This window comes from Pipistrellus kuhlii, unplaced genomic scaffold, assembly GCF_014108245.1.
Source record: "Pipistrellus kuhlii isolate mPipKuh1 unplaced genomic scaffold, mPipKuh1.p scaffold_m20_p_20, whole genome shotgun sequence".
NCBI classification, from domain to species: Eukaryota; Metazoa; Chordata; class Mammalia; order Chiroptera; family Vespertilionidae; genus Pipistrellus; species Pipistrellus kuhlii.
Genome location: NW_023425516.1, coordinates 11,138,424 through 11,143,708, shown reverse-complemented (window position 1 = coordinate 11,143,708; position 5,285 = coordinate 11,138,424).

Genomic DNA, 5,285 nt, shown 5'->3' with positions numbered 1-5,285 from the left:
GGACGGGCTGGAGGTCTCCTGTTTGGTCCGATTGTCCATAAGGAGTATGGGCTTGGATGAGTTTCCTTATCAGAAAAACAGGTATAAATGTCCCGAAGGTTGCCAGGTTGTTTTGAGAATGTGAAGTAAAATAAGGCTCCTTGTATAGTGGCCAACAGAGTAGGCATGCCATACGTGACCCTTCTGATCATGCGTCGGCTTCGTTTAGACAATCTTCGTTCTTGGTCAATTGTAAATATTTCTCTCTCCCCCTTTTTTTTTAAATTTATCATTATTGTTGGAAAGTATGACAGATGTCTGCTTTGTGTGTTTTTTCTGTTGGTTCCCCTGCCCCCATGGACTCCCCTCCTCCCCACACTCGCCCTTCCCAAGCCTTTGTCACATGATTGTCTATGTCCATGGCCTATGCCTATATGCATAGGGTCCAGCGCTGACATCACTATGAAAGGAGAAGCATGGCCTTGAGTGTGTAACACTTACCCTTACTCACCCTGCTTCCCCTGGTCACCCCCCATAACCGGCTCCCACCCACAACGTCTTCTTTTGTTTTCAGCTGAAGGTGGTATTTCAGGGAGTGGCTTCCACCATTTTGGCCAGTTGCTCACTGTTCCTGGGCCTCGCCCACGTAGACGGAAGGTATATGTGGTATGGGACTTGAATTTGGTTTTCTCCTGCTAATCTGTCTCTTGTTAATTTGAGTAGTCGTCCAGCCAGAACCTCGAAGGGGAGCGGATAATGTTTTCCTCCCCAACAAGGCCCAAAGCACTTTCTCTGCTTGGACAGCAGTGCTCTGGGGCTGACATTAGCAGTCCCTCTTCCTGTCAGAATGGCCCCAGGCTGGGAGGGGAAAGGAGAAGACAGTGCAGGAGCCCATTCCCAGGCCCCCTCGTCCTCCTCCTCAGGCCCTCACCTGCATTCACCTCTTTCCCACTCCTCTATTGGTTTCATTTCAGATTTGCCCAAAGTTCAATATTGAGCCAATTATTGAATCTGGCTCCTCCTGGGACCTTGACAAGGGGCTTCCACCTTGACTAAAGCACTGTGCCTGGGCAGATTCTGTGCTTTGCATCCTTTACCAACGCCCATGGGCAGGGCCAAAATAAAGCAAACCAACACACAATGTCTAGATGTAACCTCAAGACAAGCTAGCGAGATGCTGAGAAGCAACAGACCAAAACTGTAAGTCATGCAGCTTCTCTCCCAGGCATCAGTGTCTTTCACGCCTGGTCACGGGGCATGTAATCTCGAGGGACCCTTCCAGACTGAGAAGGCTGACTTTATTGTCCTCTAACCCGAGAAACGTGTCAGGACCTCTCTGAGGTGTTCAAGCCATCTAGACAGAGCCACGTGGTCGGTCTGCAGCGGGAAGTCACCAGGAAGAAGGTCATTCTCTGGCTTCTCTTCCCAGCAACGTTAGCAGCGACAGTTTGGAGCTGTGGCCCCACGTTTTTTTCCTCCAGAGCCTGGTTCCACGCATTCTCCCATCCTCAGGTGGCCCCAGAGATGGCTCGGAGGTGCTGCACTCTCCACGCACCTGGGGAAAGGAGCCAAAGGCACAGAGCAGTGGAGTAGATCACCTTTCCTCTTCTTAACTCGTTCCCCTCTATTCCTCTTTCTGCCTTTAAACGCTGCAATGGCCAGCGTTCTCCACTTCAGTCAGCTTGCTGATGTTTAAGTATAATGAGTTTATTCAATGGCATTGATTAAGCACCTACAAGGTATTATCAAGCAAAGCGAAACATTTCTACGCTTCTAGGGGTATGCCTCCTGCTTCCCGAGAAAGGCCAGTCTATACCGTCCCACCATTCTGGTGAGTAGCCAAAGACCAGGCAGGTCAGCACAGGCTTATCCGGCTTTTTCTAGTTGCCTCTCCCTAGCGTGGCAGCTGTGGGAGAAGACAATAGCGTCTCTGCCCTTGAGACACGTAGTCTTTTTGATTAGTTAAAATACACACTATCTCGTACCTACTTAAGAGCCAGGCACAGAGTTGTAAGCACTTCCAATATGCCCTCATTTAACATTCCTGTGAAATGGGCATTATTCTTCCTACTTCACATGAGGAAACGGGGGGCCTTGAATTTGGGGACAAGGTGGCACAGCTCCAGAGCACAGAGCCGGTGAGCAGGTGAGCTTCAGAATCCGCAGGTAACCCCTGTGCTACGCAGCATTCCGGTGGGCCTCCACAGCCATGAGGAGGCCAGGCAAGGCAGTGTAGACGCAGAAGCTCCTCTTGTCCTGGTGTAGACTGCGGTTACGGACTTAAAGAACAAGGAAGAAACGCGTCTTGGAAAAAAGAGGCACAAAAAGAGCTGGTTGGACTGTGTGAAGGCCATGAGGTCACGGGGTCCACATGCAGAATGAGGGGTCACCTGGACATCCGGAAGAGAAGCGAAGAAATCGGGCGAGAACCTTGCCTGACTTAAGAGCAGGGAAAAGCCCTGGCTGGTTTTGGCTCCGTGGAGAGAGCATCAGCCTGTGTGCGGACTGAAGGGTCCCAGGTTCGATTCCCCTCAACGGGTTGTGCCTGGGTTGTGGGCTCAATCCCCAGTAGAGGGTGTGCAGGAGGCAGCTGATCAATGATTCTCTCTCATCATTGATGTTTCTCTCTCTCTCTCTCCCTTTCCCTTCCTCTCTGAAATCAAGAAAATATTTTAAAAAAGAAAAAGAGCAAGGAAAACAGTAAGGTCCTCTCTGCAAAAGGATGGTGCCGATGGGCGCTCCCTCCTGGCTTTGAGAGGGTTCCAGTGATGCCTTGCGCATCAAAACTCGGCGTAAGTGTTAGCCACCCTGTTGTTATTATTGTTCTTGGATGAACTTTTGCTGGGGGACTGGCTGGAGTGGGCAGACAGGGGCCTGACGTATGCTGGTGTCTTAGGCTAGCGGCTGCACACACTGCACACCTTTGTTCCCGGCGAGGCAGCACGATGCTCTCATTTCCAACCCACTTGTAAAGTCTGCGATGGAAAAAGCGGGCCGGCCCTTAGGGAACTCAGCGCCAGGCCCAGGACTCGGCTGCGCTCTCGCTCAATCTGCTGGCAGAGGAGCGGCAGGCCACCTGGTGGGGGGAGGCCCTGAGGCAGGTGACCTCATGGGGTCCCTTTTGACCAGGGCGAGGGCCTGAGTCTGTGATCCTGTAAACACCGCACCCCCTGGGCGTTTCTTGTGGCTTGTTCTTTGTTCCCGAAGAGCCTGGGCCATTGGGAGAAGCCTGCAGAATGTTAGAAAGCTGTCACCTCCAGAGTAAAGGGGTTCTGTTACCCAGCAGATCGGCAAGGCAGGGCGAGGCATGCGCCTGCGTGAGTCAGGGTTTATGTAACGTCCGCGGCCCTGGCAGGTTTCTGAGGGATGAAAATGTTTTCTGCAAACAGAGCCCCGTCCTGTCTCGCCCCACGCTCCTTCCCGGCCAGGCCTGGAGCGAGCGGTTGGCAGAGGCCGCTCGCAACGGGCCGGGCGGACGAGATACTATCTCCACCGTCCCTTGTAACACGAAACATTTATTTTGCAGCAAGTGGATCCCACGTGGAATGGGGTCCAAGATTTCGGAGAGCAAGAGGCTGGATCTGCCCCTTGCTGGACTGCCCGATTGGCTGACCTTCTGCCCCTCCTGGTCCCTCCAGCAGTGCCCGGGCTCCCCCTGCCAAGGGTGCCATTTGGAAGGCAGTTCTAGGGGCACCAAGCCACCCCTGCCTCAGGCCCAGAAGTTAGGGAAACAAGAAGATGAGCCAGCACTCAGCAATGAGACCGACTCTGAAGGGCAAAGCCAGATCTAGTAACTCTGTCCCCCTCCTGGCCTTCGCCCTCTAGGAATTCCCTGGGGGACCCAAAGCCCCCGAGTATGGGCTTAACCCACATAATGGCCTCTGTGGACATGTGGGACCCCACTCCCAAGCAGCAAGATGATGACGTTTCACGGCCTGTGACCACTGAGGAAGTCTCAGAGCAGACAGTTCCTGGCTGCCCTGGCCTCAGAGCCCGGTGAAATGCTGGCGCTTAGGAGAGACCTGCCCTGGGCAAGGTATTGAATCCCCGTAGCTGCAAAATGGGGATAATGATAGCACCTCCCCCTCAGCTTTTGTGAAAATTCGAACAGTAAGCTCAATGCGTGCCATTGCTACATGACGATTGTTGTGAAAGGCGAGTATACACTGAGTGGCCAGATTGTGATGATCTCTGAATGCATAATATTCTGGCCACTCGGTGTACATCCTATATAATAAAAGGCTAATCTGCAAATTATCCCCTTGACCAGGAGTTCCACCAGCAGGCAGGGCGGCCAACCACCCATGTCCCCTCCCCCTGGCCAGGCTGGTTGGACCCCACCCATGCACAAATTCATGTACCTCTAATATATTTATACTGAGTGGCCAGATTATTATGCATTCAGAGATCATAATAATCTGGCCACTCAGTGTAGTTCCCTCTTCACCACCCAGCAGTCATTGCCACCTGCTCCCAGCATCTCTCTGTGCCTAAGGCTGGGCCCAGGCTCTCTGTCCAGGAAGCTTCACCTTCCTCTCGCATCAGAGCTGGCGTGGGGCTGTCTCTAGAGCTCCTGGGACTTATAACCAATGTCTGTGCATGGGGCTCCCAGCACCAGCCCGGACCACTCAGCAGCCTCCGCAGTTATTTAAAACACAATTATTGTCCAAACTCTTCCTTTTGAGGAAAGAGACATACAGATAAAAAAAAGCCCTGATAACCACGGTCCGGAAATATTAAAGGGAAAACTGCAGAAATAAACACTTCCTATGTTTTCAGCTGCACAGTTTCTGAATATCGTGTGAGAATCTCTCACTGTCCTGCTCCATCCCCGCCCGGGAGTCACTTAGGGGCCATCTCGGTTGTCAGAGCAACTGTCACCGTGGTGTTGCGGTGCTTGCATTCAAGTCACCCTTACAGTCACCAAGCACTACATCATCCACCTCCCTTCATCTCATCTCCCAGGCATTGTGCCATCCCGCATCATCACAAGAAGGGTGGGTGCAATACAGTAAGGTATTCGGGGAGAGAGTCCATAGTCACATGACTTTTATGGTAGTGTGTTGTTATAAATGTTCTATTTTGTTACTCATTATTCTTCCTCTCTTAGTGTGCCTGATTTGTAAATTAAACTTCACCATAGGTTAAGGTGACCAGACGTCCCGCTTTTGGCGGGGCAGTCCCGATTTTTAACAATTTGTTTCACGTCCCATGGTGTTTAAAAAAAAGTCCCGATTTTTGGAAAGATTTTTTTAAATTTTTTGGACTTTTTTTTAAATGCCGCGGGATGCGGGACAAATTGTTAA